The sequence below is a fragment of the Canis lupus genome, chromosome 5, assembly GCF_011100685.1.
Source record: "Canis lupus familiaris isolate Mischka breed German Shepherd chromosome 5, alternate assembly UU_Cfam_GSD_1.0, whole genome shotgun sequence".
Taxonomy (NCBI): domain Eukaryota; kingdom Metazoa; phylum Chordata; class Mammalia; order Carnivora; family Canidae; genus Canis; species Canis lupus.
The window spans coordinates 78,868,328-78,894,860 of NC_049226.1; the positions used below are offsets into that span (position 1 = coordinate 78,868,328).

General features: G+C 34.9%; 1 long non-coding RNA gene across 23 annotated transcripts in view; it reads right to left on the minus strand.

Annotated features, from left to right (window-relative positions):
• LOC119871961 overlaps window positions 1-26,533 on the minus strand; it is a 325,713-nt gene that overhangs the window by 221,480 nt on the left and 77,700 nt on the right. For 14 of the 23 annotated variants that reach the window (XR_005360141.1, XR_005360142.1, XR_005360136.1 and 11 more), the window contains one exon: window positions 24,718-24,765. The exons of 8 other annotated variants lie outside the window; for them this stretch is intronic. This is a non-coding gene — a long non-coding RNA (uncharacterized LOC119871961). Of the gene's footprint in view, window positions 1-22,451; window positions 23,139-24,717; window positions 24,766-26,533 lie in introns of those variants that run through there. One more of the 23 variants, XR_005360138.1, reaches the window with a different exon arrangement.

The window sequence follows — 26,533 nt, forward strand, 5'->3', positions numbered from 1 at the left end:
TCAGGGCATGATCCTGGGTCTGGAGTTTGAGTCCTGCATTAGGCTCCCTGCGAGAAGCCTGCTTCTCCCTCTATGTCTCTGCCTTTCTCTCTGTGTCTCTCATGAATAAATAAAATCTTTAAAAAATTATTTTTAAAAAACATTGTTTCCTTAAAAAGTAACTAAATGTTTTTAAAGAAAAATAAAATGTTGATATACTCAAAACATACTTCTTTACTTGTAAGAGTGAGCCCTGCATCAGGCTCCATGCTGGGTGTGGAGTCTGCTTAAGATTCTCTCTCTCATCCTCTTCCTCTGCCCTTCCCATCCACAAATAAATAAATAAATAGGAAATAAATAAATAAATAAATAAAGGAAATTAAAATGGGAAAAATTTTGGAACATTTGCTAAATCATTTTAAAATAATAAATCATTACATATTAACAACACATTTTAATAAAAATAGCATTTTCCTTAGTCCAGAATATATCTATATTTGTTTCCATATGAAAATTAGGTTTTATATCATGAGCATCAAGAGAAAGTATTGCTTCAGGAAGAAGTGGCATGTTTATTCCCAGCTTGGGGGAGTGAAGTGTGGTAAAATGTACCAGACACCAGCATGACAAACACAGGATCTGAGAAAATAATTTTCTCACATTTGAATATGATGTTATATTTTTGGCAATGGGTTTTCTGGTGAAATTTTATATTTCAGGAGACAAAACTGTCTAATTCCTGATTGTGTTGAGGGTAAGTATAGCATAGCTCTTACTCGCATGCATTTGTCCTGACTTAGAAAAACTCCAAGTCGTCTATGGCCTCATAAAACATAGCTTGCCTTCCACTCAGAGTTCTTTAGTTAGGTTTACCCTTTGGTAGGATATACTTGATATCACATGTGTCAATGAAAAGATGGACTGGGGTTTCCTTCAAATTAACTAAACCTGAAGCTGATCAACAATATCTTTGGAGACTCTGGAGAAAAAAAATGGGTCCTACTGACAAAAAAACAAACAAAAAAACCCAACACCCTTTTATGTTATCACCAATAACCTCACACAAAGATTCAGTTTATTGAGATCTGAGTATTTGATATTGGATGTTACTGTGAATTACCAGGATTTTCATTTTATGGGATACACCTAGCAACTGGACTTCCAATTAAGATTTTTTTTTTTTTACTTTGTAGAATGCAACTAGTATATACCTCTACGTAAAAAGGCAAACTTTAAAGAAAGGCTGATTTCTCCTTGCTTTATTTCTAGTCAGGTAAAAGCTTTAGGTCTATCAAGTACAGTGGTATATATCAAACTTACACGCAGGACTTATGCACACCATTTTGCAGTAACCAGAGCTGTTACTCTCTTGTCATTTACCCAAAACTAAAATAAGCTACTACTTTGCAGACAGTGTTACCACATATAACATTATAGTCTAGTACTAATGATTAACAAATTTGACTAATTAGATTCTCTATGGATGAAGCCCAGAAATAAGTATTTATAGAAAATTCCCCTGATGATACTAATACAGCTTTTGGTCTAAACAGTGTTGCATGAGAATTAATAGACATCAACTATAGCATTGATTTCCATATCAAAATGAGTTTTGCTTTAAAAGAAATTCTACTAAAATAGCTAAGCACACTTAACTGACAACCACTACGTTCCTTTTGATTTAATAATTAAGTCACGTTCATTCTTTCCTACATTGCAACTGCTGTTGTCTCTGGCTGAGACAGACAGACAGCCTACTGGTCTCAGGGCAATCATTTTACCTTCTTAACTTTCTTTTTTTTTTTTTTTTTTTGAAAGCTTCTTAACTTTCTTTAAGGATCCCTTGCTTCCCATCTCCAACCTTCTCCTTGCCTATCTATCCCTGTTATTTCCCTCATGTCACTGAATTATATTTTATTTTTACTCACTGTTAGTTTCTCCCCACTGGACTTTGTCTTTCTTTTCACCATGATAATCCTAATGTCTTAACATTTGGTAGAGGGTGGGCTATATTAGTCAGGGATTTTGAGGGCAAGCAATAGATATCAACTGCATTGAATTAAGCAGATGTCTGGTGAGAAAACTATCTTTGGGTCTGGATATTTACATCGCTAACACCACCAAATGGAGTTTAGTGATACAAAGGCTGCTGTGTCTGGAAAGTGGATGTTGCTTTACTTACTGCTTCTGCTGACATATCCCATCATTAAAAAAAAAAAAAAAAAAAAAAAAATCTACTCCTTCATTTCACCAGGCAAGTCTGATCCAGAGTTTTGTCTTTTTGGCAGAGCTCATGTTATATAGGCTTACACCTCTTGCAAGCAGGTTGGAAATACATGCACCTTGCATTTTCAGCTTCCACAGTAGCAGCTGAGCTTGATCTTATACAGAGAAATCACCAAATATAAGATAAAGGTTCAGCTTCTAGGTGGCCAAAATGAAAGATAAATGTCTCCATTTATATATACTCTCAACTACTTCTTGAATGAATAAATCATAAAATATATTGAAAGATATTATTAGAGTAATTTTTAAGTAAGTATATGTAATGATAAATTTTCTAGTATTTAACTGCTATCAATTACTCTTTCTCCTAATTCTGGTTCCCTCCCTCCAGACTTGAATAAAAAAATCGTGCAAGCAGCTCTTGAATTTCTTTAACTACGGTGTGAGAGACAATGTCAGGTACATTGCAGATTCCCCTCAGATGAAGGAATTGCTGCCTGACTGCTGTGAAAGTGGTCAGCCTTCATCTGATAGGCCTTTCTGTGGTCTCAGCTGCAGAGAATCACATTCTCCAAGGTTAGACCCCTTTCTCAGGGTAGTCCACATCCAATGGCTTATGAAAATGAGAATATAAAGGATTGCACCCCTGGCCCTAACTCCAAATAACTATAAAGTCAATCAAGATCCAGAGCTCCCCATGGGGTCAGTCGAGGCTGGCATTTGGCCTTCATGCAGCTCGACTTCTCCTACTACCCCAGTTTTGTTTTTTTCCCCTGCCTTCTGCAAATGTTGACCCCCCAAGGGCACTCCTTAATAAACACTTTGCAAGCTAAGCATTCTTTTAGAGTCTATATCCTGGGGGACATGGCCGGGGACAGTTAGTACCAGCAGTGATCCAAGAAAGCAGGCATTCAGAAGGGGTTTGGAAACCCACTGAAACACTCAACTCCTGGCTGACAGGAAAGTGGCACAAGAGAATTTTCTGAGGTGATATAAATATCCTATACTTAAACTGGGTTAGTTTTCATATTTGTGTATACTTAAAATTTGTGTTTAATAAAGTAAATAATAAAAATAATTTTAAATAAAAAAGTTTGTGGAATTTGTTTAATAAAATGAAATGTATTTTATTGTTTGCAAATTTACCTCAATAATATATAGAGAGTGAGAAGCAGAAAATTAATAGGATCTTACTGATTAGGTGGCTTCTAGTTCCTTTCACAGTGGACACTAGCATATGATATAAAAGATAACATATAAGGGACAAATATCAGCTATTAGGTAGTCAATGGTGCCTTCTGGTCTCCAATGGAATATGTCAGTAGTTTGGAAAGAAGACCTTTTGTGAGGCATTCTCATTATGAATATATAATTGAGACAAAACTATGAAAGTTAAAGATGATTAGGTTCAACCAATAATTGTTAAAATGAGATGATGTGTTAGTTGCCATATTCTACTGAAATAAGATAAGTTATGATCAAGACAGAACAGACAGAACAGAGTGATTACCAGAACATTTACCTTTTTTCCATTAAGTTGAATAGCTTTTCCTTTTCTTTCTTTTTTTTTTTTAAGACCTCATTTATTTATTCATGAGAGACAGAGAAAGAGAGAGGCAAACACAGGCAGAGGGAGAAGCAGGCTCCTCGCAGAGAGCCTGATGCGGGACTTGAGATCCCAGGTCTCCAGGATCATGCCCTGGGCCAAAAGCAGGCCCTAAACCGCTGAGCCACCCAGGGGTCCCGAATTGCTTTTCAACATAAATAAAAATAGCAGGTACTGCTAGAGAAAGTATTTAGAGTTTGGTGCTCTTTTAATTCTGCTTTAAAATTCCAGAGAACACAGACCAAACAATTAAATTTGAAGGTAATACATAACTAAGCCACAAGTACTCTTAAGGGTCAAAATTTGAACTCTTTGGTGCCTCTTACTTAAGAAATGCAAAGAAATTGACAGAACATTGAATATTTTCAACCAAAAATTAAATAGAAACCTAGAAACATCACCCAGAACTCCCTTTATAGTTTTATTTTAAATGTTACTACATAGAAGTCTGGATTATAAAATTTTAAAAACATATTTATTTTTTTCCAGTGTCATTCCCCTACCTCCAATGTCCTTGATTTTAAATAAGCAAGATATAACACTAAAGTTACCTTATAGCTATAGTGTCTAATTATCAATTTCAGAGTAAAGGTAGGAAAATGGAATTGAGAAATAGCTTGCCCCAAGGAACAGTTCAGGTTGTAAAGCACTGAATCAACAAAAGCAGGAACTCTGAACTTTACTTTCCTATTAATAGATTCTAGATTGTACCCTGAAGAAAAATAAGTACCTAAGCCCCCTGTGCTGAGATTATTTCGTTTAGAAAATAAGTTAAGTCCCCTTTATGCAAAAGCAGGTTTTTTGGTGTGACCTGAAGTTAGTGAGAGGAAGCCACTCCCTTATTAAAACATATCCAACTATGGAAATAATGTGGAGCTCCAAAATTAGTTTTATTATTACCACAGTGTAGAAATAAATTATGTTCTTTTGCTCTGTTACTCAATCTTGTTAATTATACATGTAAAGTAAAGTTATTCCTGGCAAATCCAAAGCCAAAATTCTAACTTTAACATTGTTAGGATTAGAAAAGGGAGATTTCTGCTATAGGAAAAAATAAGTTCTGCATTAATACATATGTTACACTTTACTGACTCAAAGGAATGTGACCTAACAACCACTAATACCTAACACTTTTTTGCTAATGAGACAACCTACATGATATGAGGCACAATGGTTTTAGTCAGTAACAATGGCAGCATTCAAAATGCTAGAGTAGGGACAGGAAGAAGAATAAATTCATAAAGTGCTCCATGTGAAGTCTCCGTAAGCATCATTATATTTGGGGAGTTTAGTTAGGCAATGAAACACAACCAACAATTTAACAGCACAACTGTACTATTATGATAACAATGCAAAGATGACAAGCTGGATAAAAAAAAGAACCAGTTATCTTTCTCTACAGGGGATACACTTTAAATAGGTTGAAAGTAAAAGGACAGAAAAAGACATATCATTTACACAACAATCATAAGAAATCTAGAGTTGCTATATTAATATTAGACAAAATAGTTTTTAAAGTTAAAATGTTACTAGAGATGAATACAAACATTTAATAATGGTAGAAAAGTCAATCCATTGGGAATACTTAACAATTATAAATATATATGCTCCTAACAACAGAGCCACAAAATACATGAGGAAAAAAAATGACAGAACTGAAGGGAGAAATAGACAATTAAAAAACAGTATTTGGAGACCTTAATATCTCACTTTCAGTAATAGAAAGAAAAACCACACAAACATTGACAAGGAAAAAGAAGACCTCAACAACACTATCAATTCACATGGCCTAATAGACACTTATAGAACACTCCACGCAACAACAGTGACATACACATTCTTCTCAAGTGTACATGGCATGTGCTCCAGAACAGACCATATATTAGAGCATAAAATAATTCCCAAAAGATGTAAAATGACTGAAATCATATAGAGTGGATTGAAGTTAGAAATGAGTAATAGAAGAAAATTTTGAGAAATCCACAAATATGTGAAAAACAACAATACAGTTAAATAGCCAATTAATCAAAGATGAAATAACAAAGGAAATTAGACAATACTTTTAGATGAAAAGAAATGAAAACAAAACAGCAAAAATTATGGGCTGCAGCTAAAGCAGTATTAAAATAGAAATTTACAGCTCTGAAGGAAAATAAGTTCCTAAGTGCCCTGTGCTGAGACATTATTTAGTTTAGTTTAGGAAGCAATCAAGTGTCCATCAATAGATGAATGGATAAAGAAGATGTAATGTGTATATATATATATGTGTGTATATATATATATATATATATATGTGTGTGTGTGTATATAAATATATATATAAATACATATACACACACATACATATATATATATATATACACAATGGAATATTACTCAGCCATATAAAAGAATAAAATCTTGTCATTTCCAACAACTTAGATGGACTTGGAGGTTATTATGCTAAGTAAAATAAGTCAAGTGGAGAAAGACAAATACCGTATGATTTCACTTGTATGTAGAATCTAAAAAGCAATGAACAAACAAATGAAAACAGAACAGATTTATTAACAGAGAACTGATGGTTGCCAGAGGGAAGGGGGTAGTGAGGTGGGAAATCATGGTGAAGAGGATTAAAATGTGCAAACTTACAGTTGTAAAGTGATTTGAGTCAGGGAGATGAGAAGTACAGTGTAGGGAATATAGTCAATAACACTGTAATAACTTTATATGGTGACAGATGGTAATTATACTTACTGTGGTAAGCACTGTGTAATGCATAGACTTGTCAAATCACTATGTGGTACACCAGAAACTAATATAACATTGAATGACAACTATGCTTCAATAAAAAATAAATTTATAGCTATAATGCCTTCATTAAATAAGATCTCAAATCAAAAGATTAACTTTCTGCATTAAAATACTAGAAAAAAGAAAACTAAATCTAGAGCAGGCAAAAAAAAAAAAAAAAAAACTAGAGTAGAAAAATAAAATAGAAAATAGGAAAAAAAAAAGAAAAATTAACAAAACCAAAAATGGGTTCTTTGAAAAGATTAACAAAATTGTCAAACTTTAGCTAGAATGATGAAGACACAAAAAAAGAAGATGTGAATTACTATACTTGGGAGTGAAAGAGGAGATATCACTACTGGACAGAAATTTAAAAAAAAACTAGAAGGAATTATTATGAACCAATGTATGCCAACAATTTATAAAATTTGGATGAAATTGACAAATTCCTAGAAAAAGACATAAACTACTTATTGAAACTGGTTCAAGAAGAAACAGAAAATATGAATAGTCCTGTGTAATAAGAGATGATGGGCATTAAGGAGGGCACGTGATGTGATGACCACTGTGTGTTATATGCAACTGAAAAACTATTGAACACTTTATCTGAGACTAATGATGTACTATATGTTGGCTAATTGAATTTAAATAAAACAAAAAACAAAAAACTTCCCACAATGCCAGGGTAAAATGGTTCACTAATGTAAAAGGAATTGATTCTACATCTACACAAACTCTATCAAAATTCAGGAGCAGGGAATACTTCCCATCTTATTCCCAGTATTACCTTGGTAACAAAACCAGATAAATGCATCTTTGGAAAGTACAGACTGATATCTTTTAGTAATATAGATGCAAAAATCCTTGACAGTTACTAGCAAACTAAATCCAGCACCACATAAAAAAAAGATTACACATGATGATCCAGTGATATATATCCTAGCAACGTAGAAATGGCTCAACATCCAAAAATCAATTTATGCAATATACTATATCAATAAAACAGAAGGGGAAAAATTCACATGATTGTCTAAATAGAGAGAAAGCATTTGTTAAAACCCAACATCCTTTCATGATTAAAAAAAAAAAAATCATTCAACAAACTAGGAAAAGAAGGGAACTTACTCATCCTGATAAAGGGAATCTAAGAAAAATGCAAAGTTAATTAACATCATAGGTAATGATAAGAGTGAGCGAATGCATTCTTCCTAAAAACAAGATAAGGACAAGGATGTCCACTCTAACAACTTGCATTTAACACTACTAGAAGCTCTAGTCAGGGTAATTAGTCAAGAAAATAAAAAAGCACCCAGATTGAAAATAAGAAAATAAATCTATCCCAATTTGCAGATGATGTGATCTTGTATATCAAAAATTCTAAGGATCCATTAAAAATCCATTAGATTTAACAAACCAGTTCAGTAAGATCAATATACAAAACTCAAATGTACTAATATAATTTCAGAAATGAAATTAATAACAAGAGTCCATTTATACCAGCAAAAAGAATAAAATCCTTTGAAATAAAGAGAAGAATTTAAAACATATAGTGGAAGCATTAAACACTGTTGAAAACCTTAGAGAAGGTCTAAATTAATGGAAACATCCCACGTTAGTAGAGTGACGAATTTAATGTGATGACAATTCTTGAAGAATTTGAATGTGAAGATGATAATTATTCCCAAGGTGATTTAGAGATTCAACTCAATCTGTATCCAAATAATAGCTGCTTTTTCCCAGAAAATGAAAAGCTAGCCCAAAACTTCACATGGAAATGCAAAGGACACAGAATGGCCAAAAATATCTTTATTCTTTTTTCTTCCTGAGATTTTGATAGGAATTATGGTTTTCTCTTTTTAGAAACAGAGAGCGGGAGAGAGAAACTTAAGCAGGCTCCGTGCCCAGTGCAGAGTCCAACACAGGGCTAGATCTCACGACCATGAGATCATGACCTGAGCCAAAAGCAAGAGTCTGACACTTCACCAACTGAGCCACCCAGGCACCTCAGCCAAAAATATCTTTAAAAAGAAGACCAAAATTAGACTTCATACCTCCAAATTTTACAATACAAAGCTACAATAATAAAGATAATGTGCTATCAGCATAAGGATAGACATATAGATAGATTTATGGAATAGAATTGAGAGTCCATAAATAAATCTTTACAAATGGTTAATAGATTTGTTTTGCAAAGGCTCCAAGTCAATTCAATGGGGGTAAAAGAGTCTTTTCAACAAACAGTGCCAAAACAATAGGATATCCATAAGCAGAAGTTTTTTGATATGCACCAAAAGTACATGAAACAAAAGAAAAAAATAGACATTCTGGGATTTATCAGAATTTTAAAATTTTGGGATGCCTGGGTGGCTCAGTGGTTAAGTGTCTGCCTTCAGCTCAGGGAGTGATACTGGAGTCCCAGGATCAAATCCCACATTGGGCTCCCTGTGATGGAGCCTGCTTCACCCTCTGCCTGTGTCTCTCCCTCTGTGTGTGTGTGTCTCTCACGAATAAATAAATAGAATCTTCTAAAAAAAATTTAAAAATTGTATGCTTCAAAAGACACTTGTATCAAGAAAGTGAAAAGACAATTCCAGAGAACGGGAGAAAATAACTTGCAGACCATATATCTGATAAAGGACTTATATGAGGAATATAAAAAAAACTCTCAGGGCAGCCCGGGTAGCTCAGCGGTTTAGCGCCGCCTTCAGCCCAGGGCCTGATCCTGGGGACCTGGGATCGAGTCCCATGTCAGGCTTCCTGCATGGAGCCTGTTTTTCCCTCTGCCTGTGTTTCTGCCTCTCTCTCTCTCCCTCCCATGTCAGGCTTCCTGCATGGAGCCTGCTTCTCCCTCTGCCTGTGTCTCTGCCTCTCTCTCTCTCTCTCTCTCTCTCTCTCTCTCTCTGTGTGTGTGTGTGTGTCTCATGAATGAATAAATAAATAAAATCTTAGAAAAGAAAACTTTAAAAAAAACTCTCATAACTCAAAAATAAAAAGATAACAATTTAAAAAACTAGATCTGAATAGACATCTTTCCAAAGAAGATATACAAATGGCTAACAAGCATATAAAAAGATGCTCAACATTCTTAGCCATCAGAGAAATGCAAATCAAATTCATCATAAGACAGCACTTCACATCCATTAGTCTTAGCATCACTAGTTGGTATCCAAATTAAAAAAGAGGAGGAAATAACAAATGTTGGCAAGAATGTGGGGTATTTGGAACCCTTATATGTTGCTGGTGGAATGTAAAATGGGGCAGCTGCTTTTGAAAACATTCTGGCAGTTCCTCAAAGGATGTATGACTCAGCAATTGTACTCCTAAGTATATATCCAAGGGAAATGAAAAAATATGTCCACACAATTTTACATTTTACATGAAAGCTCATAGCAGCATAATTAATAGCCAAAAAGTAGAAACCACCAAATGTCCACGAATAGATGAATGGATAAATAAAACGTGATATATGCATATGAGGTATTATTTGATATTTATTTCTGTGAAGGGCATGATCATATTTTTTTAAATAAAGATTTACTAAAGTTCAATGTGGATAATTGATGGGAGTTGGGAAAACACGAAGAATGGAGAGAGTAAGGTTGTTAGGAAATTGTTGCTGTAATCCACCAATATCTTAAAACTTAAAACTAGGGCAGTAGCAGAGGTAATAGAAAGATCTGGGACAGATTTGGGAAATATTAAGAGTCTAGAGTTAATGAGATTCACTAATAATGAAGGAGAATGGAAAAGGCAAAGGGAGGAGTCATGCCAAGCTCCTACTTCTGAGGATTCCACTCTGGCATCACCTTCTCCAAGAACCTTTTCCTGAATCTACAATTTGAAAAGGATGTGTGTTACATATGAATACACCTCTATCACTGTATTCTCTACATTGTAAAGCAATGTAATTCTCTGTTCCTCTGTCTCTCCTATTAGTCTCTGTAATTGAGGGCAAGGACCTTATAATATCCTTGCAGCTCTGTGTGACAGAACTTAGTGTCTGGCAAGAACATTAAGGAAAAAGGAAGGAAGGAAAGAAGGGAGGGAGGGAGGGAGGAAGGAAGGGAGGGAGGGAGACAGGGAGGGAGTGAGGAGCTTTTGAATTAAAGAATGAATGCAGAAGGTACCACCAACTAGGTTAGAGAATACAAGGGAAGCACGCTTAGTTTGGGAAAGGGACATGCCAATATGATAATAATGCCAGGTTTTAGTTTGGGAAAGGGACATGCCAGTATGATAATAATGCCAGGTTTTCATATGTACCTACAACACATCCAAATATAACTGTCAGACAGAAAGCTGTAGATCAAGAGAGAGGCTTGGAAATAGAGTTAGTAAGTATCAGGACATAAGAGGTAGAGGCAATAACTAAAAATCTTGTGTACATGGACCAGATTGCCCATAAAACACATAAAACAGAAGGAAAGTCAGATTTAAAAAAAAGAATAATCTTGGAGATCTCCTACTTTTAAGGAGAGGCAAAAAAAATTAGAATTGACAAAAGGAGTCTGAGTAAGGGTCATAAAGGAAGAAGAAGAAACGAGAGAAAATGACATCAAGGAAGTGTTGGAGGAGATAAACAAGAGGATTGGACTAGGCACTGACTCTCTAGTTGGACCAGGGCAGTTGGATGGTCATGACTTCATCCCCTGTCCTTGCAATATACACATTGTCTACCATTCTTGCAGTGGGAGCCATTTCAAGGACAAAGCCTTCAAAGAATAAAGTGTTGTTGAGACCACATGGACTGAACATGTGTCTGAAGCCAGTTTATGACCTCATATGTATGGTGCAGTCTATCTCTTTGTCTTTTTCTGCCCTCCTCTTAAGGTGGTCAATTTCAGATTATATCCTGAAAGCTCCAGAGTTTGCAAACCAACAGAAAGAATTTCAAAAAGGGCAAAAGATCTTCACTAGGGGGTGCCTGGGTAGCTCAGTAGCTTGAGCAACAGACTTGATTTTGGCTCTGGTCATGATCTCAGGGTCCTGATATCAGGCCCCACCATCAGGCTCTAGGCCATGGGCCCCTGGCTCAGGGCAGAGTCTGTTTGTCCCTCTCCTTCTCCTTCCCCCATCCCCTACCACCCCGGCTTGTGCTCACTCTCTCTCAAACAAATAAAATCTTTTACCAAAAAAAGGTATTTACTAGACTTGGCAAAAATCTCTAGCAATTTTGGGAGAAGTGCTTTCAGTGGAGAAAGAAAGGTAAAAAGCCATATAAAGATTGAATAAGAGCAAATGGAGGATGTGGAAACAGTAATCAAGAAGCATGACCACAACGGGGAAGGATAATAGTTGGGTAGTAACTAGAGGATGGTACAGGCTCAAAGCTAAACTTTGTATTATCTGTTTTTTTTTGTTTTTGTTTTTTTTTTAATCAAGAATTTTCAATTGTGCCTATTGCTTAGAAAAAAAAGTCAATAGAGAAGCTAAGGGGAAAATGGGGATAAACTGATAAAAGCAATCACTGAGAAGATACAAGTGGATGAGAGCACAGCTTCAGGTAGGAAGGACAAATAAGGATATGATTTCTAAAAGCAGAGGGAGTAATGAGAGGGCTAGCAAGAGATAAACAAGGGAGTTCTCTCCTGAATGCCTTCACTTTATTGAAGAGGTAATGTCACAATAAAAAGTAATATGGAAATACTAAGAAAGAAGCCCTGAGGATTTAGAATAACTGTTGAAAGAATAGAAGAGGAAAGCTGAACCGGGAATACAGAGAAAAATAGGTGAAAATAGGTCCAAATGAGCTTGAAATGCAAAAAATCTAAATTAACTATAACAGTCTTCAAGATTATACGATTTATCCTTTCAGCTATACAGTCTAAAAGAGTAAAAGTTAAGTAAAATGGAAGCAGAGAAGAAATAAATACCAAAATACATTAAGCTGTATACTTCAGATTTATTTACTTAACTGTAAGTTATATCTTAATATAAATGTTAATTAAAAGAACTCTATTACATGTCTCATTTTAAGTACCCTACACTACCACCCCCAAATCAAGAGACTAAATAAAAAGGATTTCTAGTGTCTGTTTAAAAACAATAGATTTAAAAAAAAAAAGACTGAAAATGAAAACAAATAGAAACCTGGGAAAAAACCCTCTTTCCCCTCCAATGCATGTTTTTTATCTGGAGTAAATTACAGACCACCAAGCACAGTTTGACTTGGGTATCCAGCACCAGTTCCCACATGAAAATTGTTATTGTTGGCTTTAGCACTTTAATCCAAAGAGGACACAAATTCTGCTCATGTTTGAATAACCCTTGCCAACAAATTGATCCCATAGCAGCAGGGCTGTAGGGAGTAGTTTCAACGATTGAAAGGAAACATAAAGGGGAAAAAACTCAGTAAATGTATTTCCTCCTACTTAGAACCTAGGGTAGTTCACTTTAAAAAGAAAAAAAAAACTTTTACTCTTTCCTCTTTTTCCAAATGTAGCCCAAAAGGGCATTAGAGAACATCTGTAATTTACATAGAAGGGAGCAATGCCAAAGAAATGCAGATTCCACAGCTGTTAACCCAGGGGACAACTCAAATCAGGAAAATCTCTAAATAAGGTCTGAAAGACAGATGCTCTGCTAGAGGGCAGCTAACTTCCAAAACTAGGAGTACAGAGCGGGCACTTGGAATGCTAATGTCTGCCTTTCTGGAAAGCTACCTTTTGCCTTTATATGGGCAAAACAGAATAATTCATAATTTCTTTGCCAATAAAGATATACCCAAAGAAGACTAGCAACTTTGCCTTGCCACCCGTACCATATGAACCTAAGAAGAGATTCTCCTTGTCATTTTAAATACTTATCTTCTTCATCTACTCAATATTACATGGTGGTTAATAATGTTACCAGAGTAAAAGCTCCTAAACTGTGCAATATCAAAAGTTAATATACTTTCAGAAGATCTCTAATAGAATAGGCTTCAGAACCAAATCCCCTGGATTCAAACTCAGTTGCTCCATTTCCTGGGTTGTTTTGGTAAGTTATTTTACATTTATAGACCTCAGTTTCCCATCTGTAAAATGAAGATAAAATTACCTCCTCAGACAGCTGTTGAGGATTAGACAGTCAATACATTGATGCATATAGATGGAAATATTTCAGATACATTGGAAGTGTTCCGTAAGTCTTAGCTCCTACTATTAAGTCCCTACCTTATCAATTTACATCAAATCTATCTCTTTACTACGACTTTCAAAATTTGCATGGCACCCAGCATTAACTGATGTAGCTTATACCCTGTGAATGCCTGACAGGCAGAAAAGGGTCTCAAGCTGCAGCATGATGAATTTGCTGGCCTATTCACCATTAAATAGCTAGCAAATATTAATGACTCCATTGTAAAAATAGATACATTCAGACTTATGATTTGAAAGTTACAGGCTCAATACACCAACTCCATTTCCCTTGACTAGTAGTCCTCTTCCACATAATATATGTATTTACTGTAATGACTGACTAACTGCCTTTTGCGGAAACTGTCAATATTCTGCTTGCACAGCATCTGGAAGGATTAAGCAGGACACTAGGGAATTAAAAAATACAATTAAGTGAAAATTAAGAAGGAAATAGAAAGATGTGTTTTAAATACCTAGAATGGAGTTTCATTAAGCTTTCATACTTTTTCTTCTCCTTTTTTTGTTAGACCACTATTAGAGTTCTGTCCCTTTAACTGTCAAATCGTTTTCCATCTTACAAGTAATCTTTCTCCACAGAGGAGTCTTTTAAAAGTTATAAATAAAATACCCCAAATATTTTCTTTTTCCCACAGATGAGAACATTAGAACACTGACATTTTAATCTCTTCTGTACAAGAGTGAGTTGTGTCAACACAGTGCTCCCAGCTACAACACTGGGAAAAAAAAAAACAAGTTTAATTAAAGACAGAGAAGAAACTCATGTGAAGCCTAAGCCACTGAGATACAACGAAAGAGTTGTCATCTTCAGAGTCAGTTCTCTATGAACAAATCTCTTTGTTAGTGTCAGGAGAAAAAAAAGACATAGGAAAGTGTGATGCTATAAAGGAAAAACATGGTGGTGTCAAATGTCAGCATTGAGACTAAGAACTAAAAAATAGTATTTATGTAGTACTTACTTCCAGAGTCTAAACACTACTCCTAACATCATAAAACATCTCTGAATATAAATAGATGCCTATTAACCTCATATATGTCGTAGAAGATTAAGCTGAAGCACAATAAGGGAAAGAAGCTTAGCCAAGATCGTAAGGTAAGAGTTTAATAACAACACATATTGCCCTTGCTGGATTTACTCCAGAATATTGGTATAATCCTTAAGCTTTAATTTGTAGTCTCATCACAGTGCTATTTTCCAAAATTAAGCCCAGCTCTAGCTACATTCTAGCAATAGCTTGTTTGCCTATGCCCTGCTTTTCTGCTAGGGCACTGTATCATCAGAGAAGCAGCACAGCACAATAAAAGAAAATAGGGCAGACATGCCAGGTTCCAACCTCTGCTTTGTCATTTCCTACCTCAGTAACTTTTGGGCAAATTACTTATGTGAGATTCTTTTTTTCTTATGTACAAAACAGGAATGATATTAATTACTCAATAATATTACTACAAGACTTTACTGAGACAATATATGTAAAGTACTCAGTTCATTTCTTGGCACATATAGATGCTCCATAAAAAATATTCTTTAAAACTTCTGATTTTTATAACACTGACTCCTTTATTGTGAGTACATATTCCTTGTAACTACAACTTCTCTAACTCACCTTAGTGGGAAACCTTAGTATTAAGTATCAGTACCTGCTGGTCTACTCAGACACACACAACTAGTCTTTTTTGCGGCACAGAATTACATAGAATTCTCAGTACGGGCTCTTACATCAGAAGTACCTGCATTAACTGATCACGTTTCAATCCTAGCATTGATATTAAGAGCTGTACAACTTTTGGCAGGTTACTTATCTGTGCCTCAATTTCATCATTTCTAAAACAGGAAAATAAACATTTTGTATTTTTAGGGCTGCTGTAAAGATTAAATACATTAAATACACATAAAGCTATTAGGATACCTGTTCCAAGTATGGGCTCAAAAAACATATGCTATTACCTAACAAATATATCTACAAATGAATGTTATTTTATACTTATTGTAATAGTGTTAATTATTAATCAGAATTTATACAATATAAAGTTGTAGAGAAGAAGTGGAGTAAATATTTTGATGAATAGTCATAAACAAGTTAATAACAATACAAAGGGAAAAAAATGACAAACATGAGATAGTAAGTGAATAAGAATATAGGAATTAATTAAGAATTAATCTAAGCTTTACAGAGGGCACTAAGCTGGATGAATTAGTAATGTAACGAAAAGAATACAATACGTAAGACTGCGTATTTTAACTGTATTAGGGACAGCATCATGGAGAAGATAGTACAAAGATTCAGACAGATGAGGAAGAAAAAATAGATCATTCAAAACAGAAAATCCACTTTGAGAATGATGATAAGTGGATCTCTCTCCTGGAATTGATAGTTTCAAAAGAGGATAGTTCATCAGGTGTTCTCAATTTCTTACCCACAGAGCTTAGCATGCACACATGCTATGGTGCTCATTAGATAGCTCTCTAAAAGGATGAATTCCAATTGTATTAAGTCTCAAAAGCTAGATTAAACAGCACTTCCTAACTGGTATGTCCAGGCAAACTGCTGTGCCTAGATTGGGTGACAGGTACACTGAGATGGTGACATTGGAGTCCAAACCATCCAGCTGTGAGATGATTTGCCTTCTACCCAACTGTACCAGAGAAATATCATTTTCTAAGGGTACCATGCCATAAGAAGTCGGCAAACAACAGGCTAAGAGTATGTTATTAGGCAATGTACAATGGGATGAAGATAAAAACGACTAAATAAGGAGGATATAATGTACAAAAGTTGTTGCTTAATCTGTGGAAGATCAATTAAATAAAGAAAAGACAAGTGACAAAAAGGACAATTCAAAAACTATCATAGGCCTAAATTAGGGTAATAACAAAAGGCCTTCATTCAAAACAGGTTGTGAAAGAACAACTGCGTAGAACTCAGTTTAGTTCAGTTCCACCAACATTTATTGCTGTCTGTTATATGTCAGCCACTCAATAGGCATTAGAGATTTTTTTTTTTTTAAGATTTTTAAAATTTATTCCTGAGAGACACAGAGAGAGAGAGAGAGGCAGAGACACAGGCAGAGGGAGAAGCAGGCTCCCTGCAGGGACCACGATGTGGGACTGGATCCGGGGAACTCCAGGATCAGGCCCTGGGCTGAAGGCAGCACTAAACTGCTGAGCCACCCGGGCTGCCTGGCATTAGAGATTTAAATAATTGAAGACATAATTCCAATCAGGAATTTTTTTATTTTTTAAAAAGATTTTATTTATTTATTCATGATAGACATAGAGAGAGCGAGAGAGAGGCAAAGACCCAGGCAGAGGGAGAAGCAGGCTCCATTCAGGGAGCCTGATGCGGGACTTGATCCTGGGACTCCAGGATCGTGCCCTGGACCAAAGGCAGGTGCCATACCGCTGAGCCACCCAGGGATCCCCAGGAATTTTTTTTAATTACAGAAAAAGAATTCCAGGTTTTTCTTAAAGCATTCTATTTGAGAAGAAAAGAAATACTAAGAGGTGTTGTATATTACAGTTTAAGTCAAAGTTTATGGGTAAGTTTTAGAGCATTGATATCATTGGGGGGCCATCATTCTGCCTACCAGTCGGACTATGAGAGAGTGGTACTACTCAATGTTTGAACCATGTAACTAGTTTCCTTGTTTGGATTCCACATGTACAAGACAATTTATGATAATATTTTGGCTTGCCCTGTAATTTATGAGAATGTACTATTCAGGGGACAGTGTCCAATCCCCTAGGTGAATATATTTTACATTATACTGTTTTACATTATACTTGTTTTCTGAGTTATATATTAGTGTCTTGTGAGTGCTATTAGAATGAGTCAGAATCTCTTAGTCCAAAAACTCTAGGACTCAGACAAAATCAATATTCTGAATCTTCAAGTTAAGGACCAAGTTAAGGGGGATATATTTAACAGGTCTATATCCATGATAAACAAACAAACAAACAAACAAAAAAACAAAGAAAAAACCCACAAAAAAACCCACAAAATTTTGAAAATGTTTAAGAAACTATACATAATTATATATACCTAAAAATACAGTTTTATGTCATTCCTTTTAATTCACAAGACTTCTATCAACAAGACAATAGTCATGTGTTTCTGATTATACTGGGGATTTCAAATCAACAACTTTTAAAATTTGGATTACGCAGAGTGATGGTTGTAGGGCTGGAGTATTGGGGGAGAATAGGGAGAGATTGCTAATGATTATTGGGTTTCCTTTTGGGAAACAAACATTTTCTAAAATTGATTGTGGTGATGGTTGCACAACTTTGGGTTTAACAAAAAATCATTGCATTGGACATTTTAAATGGGTGAACTATAGAGTATGTGGATTATATTTTAATAAAGTTGCTAAAAAATAATTGGGTCACAAAGAGAAGACAATGAGAGAAGGATCTAATTAAATGGGAAGGGAGAATCTTATCTAATTTGTGATTTTAATGAAGAGCCTTCCTTAATTTCTACTGCTTTCCTCCTTGTTCTTTACTTTATTTAGCTTTTTATAGATTCTGTTATTGGAAAGCTCACAACTTCCCACCCTTTTCCTTTCCTCTTTTGTGTTTTAGTTTACTTACCAATAATATACACATAGAACATATCTAATGAGCTTATTTCATAAACTATAAGTAACATGGAACATGAATGTGATGTTAACTTCCAATTCTCTCTACTAAGGAGTAAATATGGAAAGAGGAGACATTCCCATCCTGATCCTGTTTCAAATGCTTATGTATTATCACCCTGATTCTGTCTGTATTGTGTGCCAAGGATTCTCTGTATGCCCTAAATATCATTCCATGTGTCACAAGATTCATGCCTTCTTCTATAAAGATTCTCATAGTAAATTCAAAGAATTTTTGGTGTGATGTGAATGTGAAAATTTAGTTGACATCCTCCATCTGCTCTGTTTTATAGTTAGAACTATTACAATGGCCAACAGTGACTCCACTGATTTGTACAATGCTACTGAATGCTCTCTCTGCATTTCCTTTTGCCTGAATCCTGTTTCTCAGGAGCAATGGTACTCCATTCAAACATCCAGAGAGAATAAAAACTGGCTGTCAGAAGTCACTACATAGTTATGCTTACAAATTAGAATGTTGGACAGTTTTTGCTTGGAGCTTACTTGCAGGTAATATGAAAATAATCAACTAAATTATTCCCAATGTCTTCTTTGGATAAGTGATCAAGCCATTTCAAAGAAAATACTTTCCTGAAACTGATACATTAAAGCTGTTCAGTTAAATTAATAAAATACCATTAACCTAGCCCATAATGGTAGATCTGTTATCCACCTTGAGATAGAACACTTCCTTCATTAAGAGTTTAGACAAAATGGTTTGGTTACTTTTCTCTGTGAGAGTTGTAAGAGATCAATCTCCACTTTAAAAATAATAGGAATAACCGAGGTTGCACCCCTACATTTGGGTATAACTATGTTTATAAACTGTGTATTCCACTGAATCACAAATTCATCACACTCTGTCATATGTTTCCATGCAACACAATTTTTTTCTCATATCATGGTATACCTAATTGTATAATGTAGATAAACGTGATGGTCCAAGAAGATGGATATATACAATCCACACTGTAGAGTGTAGTTTCCTTGCTCTTAAATAAGAATCAACAACTGACTTTGTAGAACAAACATACCATAAAATCAGGTCTTGATAAAAAAAACTACCTTTGTCAAATAGTTTATATTACTCATTTTGCCAGGTTTCTTTCTTTTTTTTCTAGATTTCATTTATTCATGAGAGACAGAGAGAGAGAGAGAGTCAGAGACATAGGCAGAGGGAGAAGCAGGCTCCATGCAGGAAGCCCGATGTGGGATTCGATCCCAGGACTCCTGGATCACGCCCTGGGCCAGAGGCAGGCACTCAACCGCTGAGCCACCCAGGTGTCCCTTTTGCCAGGTTTCTGCAAAAAGTGTTGCAGTTTCAACTGCAGTAAGTTTGTTAAGATTGTGTTGTTGTTGTTTTAATGCACCCACAAACTCAAGCCCATATTACAGGGATCCTTTCAGACAATCAAAAGCAGAATTTTCCAAGCAGACAGCTGTAGTTCATTAGATCTGCCATGAACCGTGAAAGCCACTTGCCAATAGTGTCGAAAGACTATTACTCATTTCAATCTTTCCAAAGAGGACAGATCTTTCTTTGACAAAACATTAGTGAAAAACTGAGCTTGGGGCTGTGACTGGAAAAGCTCAGCACACATGAATGGCAACTCAGTAGAGAAACTAAAGCTAAGCAGAGATAGCAGATGATGTTCTAGCCTTTCACCTTCACATACCAAGATTCCACCTAGATTCCAAGGGGAAAAAAAAAAAAAAAAAAAAACAAGGAATAACAACGCATTTGCAGCATGCATGATAATCGTACCACCTGACCTGACAGAACTGTCAATCTGAATGGCAAATTCTCTGCATATGATTGAGTTTTGTAAGCTCAGCAGCTCAAAACAGAGAAACTTAAGGGGCCAATCAAATCAGTTTTGAATGTCAGTGACTGTCCAAGCAACGTAGTTAATCAGAAAAATCAAGATCACTCTCAGAGATTGTCCTTATTCAGCAATGACAAAGACAACCAAGGAGACTCCAGACATTTAAAATTCTATAGAATTAAATTGAATATAAGTATGCCCAGCCAGTATGTCAAAGACAAAAATAATATAACCATCTGGACAATCTGTGCAAATATTAAGTAATCTTGCTCTTCATAAGTTTTGAAATTTAGATAACTACTTGAAACTCAGCTAAAATTTAGCTAGGTAGATAGAGCCTGGTGTTCAGTTAGGTGTTAGCACTAATAAGGATTCCAGGGTACAGGTTAAATTCTATTGCTTGATCAAGGTGCTAGCTACATAGGTATCATTAAGTTATAAAAATTCATTGAGCTGTACACTTATAATATGTGAATCTTTGTGATCAAAGAAACTTCGTGATCAAAGACACATCATGTCCTCTAGTCAACTGCCCCATGAATTCAGTCTCCAAAAAAAGCAATACTATCAAATTCCCATTTGATCAAGATCATCGCAGCTTCACACGTATTTATTTTTCAGCTTTTCAAGCTAAACCATTTAGAGAGAGACTCAAGTTAGACATGTTAGACCAATGGAACATGTTTTATTATATTTGGGTCTATTATCTCATAACAGAGCTTTTAACAATGACAATTATTTCTTTTCTAAAGACCTACAAATGTATTTTTTAAGACAGTCCAGATAATCAGGATATTTCACTATTACAAAGATCTACCAAACCACAATTCAGGCACATTGCTCTTTAATAGTCACAAAGTAGTTTGTGAAAAATATTTAAGATTGAGTACAATGTTTCAGTGGTACAGGACTCTCAAAATATGTGCTATTGATGGCAAATGCAAATCAAGAGATATACTAAGACTGCTGAAAGTACTTATGAAAGATCATGATGGGAAAAAGACTGAGACTCAAAGATGAATTCCAATTTTGCAAGACACTGGTAAAGATTTATATAAAAGTCTAAGAGATGCAAAAGTCTTAAAGCTATAGTTATTTAAAATTCTATATTAGTTTGCTATTTTTATAAGGTGGAATCATTTCTCAGCATCAGCTTAGTCTACTGTATCTACAACTAGAAACCTTAAAGGATTCTCTTCTCTTTTTATGAGCCAAGTGTTACACAAATGTGGGATTAAAAGAGCAAGAGACAAAAAAAACAAAAAGTATACTTTCAATACCAAAAATTCACATGTACAGTGTTATATATATACCATTAAAATATCAAAATTTTGATAGCTAGCAATATGAGGCTGAGACAAGTAGTAACTGCTTTCATTTCTTCTGAAAACATTCAGTTACTTCCTAAATTTACCTAAATTATTAACAAGGCAGACCTCAGGGTGCCTGGGTGGTGGCACTGCTGATTAAGCGGCCGACTCTTGGTTTTGTCTCAGATGGTGATCTCTGGGTCATAAGATCAAGCCCTGCTCAGTTCAGAGTCCGCTTGACACTCTTTCTCCTTCTCCCTCTGCCCCTACCCTGCTTGCTAGCTCTCTTTCTAAAATCAATAAATAAAATCTTAAAAAAAAAGTAAAGAAAAAAAAGAAGGCAAATCTCACATCAGATTGACTGCCTAAGGTATAGAAAATAATCTTACTGTTTACTATTTGTTTCTTTTAATAACACAGCAACAATTTGTTTTTATTTTTTATTTTTTTAAAGATTTATTTATTTATTTATGATAGACCTAGAGAGAGAGAGGCAGAGACACAGGAGGAGGGAGAAGCAGGCTCCATGCCGGGAGTCCGATGCGGGACTCGATCCCTGGGCCAAAGGCAGGCGCTAAACCGCTGAGCCACCCAGGGATCCCCCACAGCAACAATTTTAAATCTGACTCTAATAAAGAAGCATTCTTCTTCCAAAATGAACATTTACATAAGCTACTATAGCTTACAATTAATATAATGGGTCAAAATTCTGAGAAAGAAAAATGGTTAAATTTGATCTTAACCTTCAGTTAAGATACATTTTTATGCCTATCAAATATTAGTGGCTATGCAGTGCTCATTTTTACCACATTTCAAAAGTTATGTCTTGGGGTAGCCCGGGTGGTTCAGCGGTTTAGCGCCACCTTCAGCCTAGGGCGTGATCCTGGAGACAAGGAACAAGTCCCATATCAGACTCCCTGCATGGAGCCTGCTTCTCCCCGTGTCTCTGTGTCTCTGCCTCTCTCTCTCTCTCTCTCTCTCTGTGTGTCTCTCATGAATGAATGAATGAATGAATGAATGAATGAATAAATAAATAAATAAATAAATCTATCAAAAAAAGTTATGTCTTTTAACATGTATTTTTAGCAAATGAATAGCATAGAGTAATCAGCCCAAAGTTCAATTCAGTTTCTAATATTAAACAGGATTTCAAAGGAATCTTTAGAGCTAAATTAGTAGCCTAATATTTCCAAATAACCAAAAGTTAAATTAACTATTAGTTGAGCTATATGAAATTGCCATTGCTATAGGTCAAAAAGTTAAATCTTGGCAATTTTGTGTGGCTTAACCTCATAAGTTTTTTAGACAGTTCCAATTCTATAGAAGAGCAAATATACACAAAAAATGTTTATATCATGCGCAAATACATGTGAAAAAGTGTTTCCGAAGAAACAACTAAATTTAATTGTACAAAGAGAAATAATAGTGGGCTTTATGAAAATGGGGGAAAAAAATCAGGTAGTTCAACAGGTTACTGAAATCCTGGTGGTGATCGATAAATCGACTTCTGCTTCACCTTTTATGAAGAGGCTGTACTTAGCAAATCACTGTGTAAGCTGCTTCAATAACAGCACTCCTGCTATCAAGTTTACTTGCAATGATTCCAACAAAGAAATTAATTTCTTAGATGACAAGAAAAGGTTATCTGAAACAGGGAAAACACAGGAGACTAAGCTTTCTGCTAATAAAACAGACAAATATCAGTCTAGGCACTGAATTCAGAGCTGTTTTAAGCTCTGCAAGATCTGAAGTCCCTGTAGCCTAACTACTACCATTACTTTAGACACATATACATCTACCTATACACACATACTCATACTATATATATATATATATATATATATATATATATATATATATATATATATATATATAATAGCCCCTGTTTATATTTTAGTAAAGTTCCTAGTTATAGCACCAAAAGTTCCATGATCCAGAAACCCAAGCCTGGGCAAACTGGGATTATTGAAAACCCTAATCTACAGCCACAACTTGCATGTGCATGTATGCTTTAACTTGCTTTAAGTTAAAAACTTAAACTTGCTTTATTGATAATTATGTCAATAAAATAGGTAACTGGCAATGAGAAAGTGAAAACTGCCATTTATCATCAGACTTATTCATTCTGAAAAGGTTTCATGCTTAAATCATATTCATAGAGGTAAACATTGGTAACCTATTACAATTATTCTATGTTATAAATATGAGGAAAATCTCTGTAGCATTCATTAGATCTACATACCTCTTACCAATGATGTAACCTTAAGAAAACTGCCTAACCTCTTTAATTCTTTATTCCCTAGTATGTAAAATAGGGATAATAGCACTTATCTCATAGGGTTTTCATGAGTACTAAATGATGTAATGTATATAAAATCTTAGTACAACACAGTAGCATAAAATTCTCGATAAATGTTACTATTATAGTTGCTAATAGTGTTATTGTACAGTTAAGAATTTATAAGTGCTTTGAAGGTAGCAGTCACCTATTCTTATCTCCTTTGGTGGAAACATTTTGTACTAAAAATAATTTATTTCCTTTTGTAATATTTAGATTTCCAGAATTATTGTTTCTAACTGTAAAAACTATGAGAATCTTGAGTAGTTTAAAAGAAAGAGTGCTTTTATAATAAGATTAATTACTACTTTATATGGAATTTCTTTCTATTATTGAATTTCAACCTCAGATGTAATAGTGCAAGTAAAGAATAAAAATCAGAGCTCCTTGCCCCCTAACTTTAATAAAATATCATACTTAATGGGCTGAAATATAGATGATAAAGTTGTATGTGTGCTAAAAAGAACAGGTGTAAACATTAAATCAAAATAGAGTCAAATTAGATTTTAGAGTTCAAGGAAACCTTTTAAAATCATCTAGTCCAATGCCCTCATTTTATAAATGAGACCCAAAAAAGGTGATTTGTCCAATGTCATATGGCTAGAATCAGAGACAGTACAATAAGTCAGGTTTCCTGCTATGTACTCTATTTTCAATATGCTTCTCTCCAAATCATAAGTGAAAATCATGAGACGAATTCCTATTTCAAAATTTCTAATAAAAACCATCTTTAAATACACAATGATAATTAAGAGGTGTGATGAGAAGGCTGAAGAAAAATAACTAGAAAAATGTAGTGGAAAATACACTTTGAAGTCAAACAGATCTTGTTTCAAATGACATCTCTGTCACTCCTTTACTCTGTGTCAATGGGCAAAGTACTTACCCTATCTGAGCTTCAGATTCTTCACTTGTAAAATGGGGATAATACCACCTAGAACAAATAAATAGATTATAAGAAGGATTAGAATTGCACAATAAGGGCATCCCCAGTGGCTCAGCAGTTTAGCGTCGCCTTCAACCCAGGGCGTGATCCTGGGGACCCCGGATCGAGTCCCATGTCAGGCTCCCTGCATGGAGCCTGCTTCTCCCTCTGTCTGTGTCTGTCTGTCTGTCTCTGTCTCTCATGAATAAATAAATTAATTTAAAAAAAAGAATTACACAATAGTATAATTCCGATAATAGCTGGGAGTCACACTGCCTATACTAGAGTCCCAATTTTACAACTTCCTTGTTGTTTGACCAGTTATCAAACTTCTTTGAGCCTGGGAAGTACTTTAACACAGAATATGATGGCACATAAGAAATACAAAGAGTTTTAGTGTTATCAATATTACATATGAATCTTCTGCCAGTAAGTGGGTAGTGAATCATAAAAACAACCAATACAACTATTGATAATAATAAAACATCTGCTTTTACAAGTAAAACAGATTTTGACAAAGTCAACATGTTATATAAAAATTGATGCTATCTGTGCTAAAGTATGCCCATACCCTGAAATGTGTAAAAAGTTTATAAGATTGAAAGTGTCAAATTCAAAGAGTACAAAAATTAAAATCTATCAAGCAAATAATCATTCTGTAGTGACATATTTAAGAAAAGTGTGGCTTTCAGGGTTTTGGACTTTAAAATGCTCCATTCACAAGTCAGAATAATATAGGATAAAGTCAGAAATTAGGTAATAGCAGAAGATTTACAAAATATGAAGTAAGGCTAAAATTATAGCAATGACACATTAGAAAACCTAGAGGAGACTGTGTGAGAAGAAACTGTCAGCTTTGGAAGACTGTGTCTATTACAACATGTTTTTCATAAACTCCTAATCAAAAATATAATAAAAGAAAAAGAAACAGTGGAAATTCACATCCAACACATTACCATTTAAGAGAACCAATTCCCAGGTGATTAGAAAAGAGCTATCTGAACTGGATGAAAGACATGATTTCTAAATTCAAAGGAAAATTAAAACCACAAAGTTTAAACAAACAGCATGAAAAAAAAATGCCTCACAAAATGAAAAGGAATAATTTAGTTTCAGCTTTCTCTTTACAAAAATTCTATTTTTAGGTAAGATACAGTGGTTTAAGATGCTACCATGTCTTTAAGCTCCATTTGGTAGGGAAATACCTGTGTTGGCTTTGCTATTTCCAAAGGTAAATAGGAGGTTTTGCATTGAAGTTACAATGTGGACTACTTCAGAGTAACCTCATGCCAAAATGGCACATTTCTGAGGGATGCAAAGGTATTCAATAAAAAGCTTTTAAAGGCATATTTTTAAACTTGCAGCAGGAAAGCTTTTCTGTGTCAAGACAGTAATTCTTTTAACAGCATTGATCAAAATGTCATTCCTTTATGAGTGTACAATACCTTTTAATGGCATACAACAAGCCATTAGGGTTATACACCTCTGTATAGCAGACAGCTTACTGGAAAAAAGGGAACACTGGCCAAGATACAGTCAGTAGGTTTTATGCTTCTAATAAGGGATCTTTTTCCCCCTAACTGCTTCATTCTCAAGTCCTCAACTATCCAAAGATTAAGTGTAAGCTCTCTTCTGTAATTTAGAAGCGCTTGCAACAGAGGTCTAAACTGCAAGGTCTAAACTTTAGCTTTGTAGATACCATATGATGGCTTTGAAAACAGTCTCTCATCCAGGGCCAGCAAGAAATTATTTCTGAAGATTAGAAAAGAATGATGGT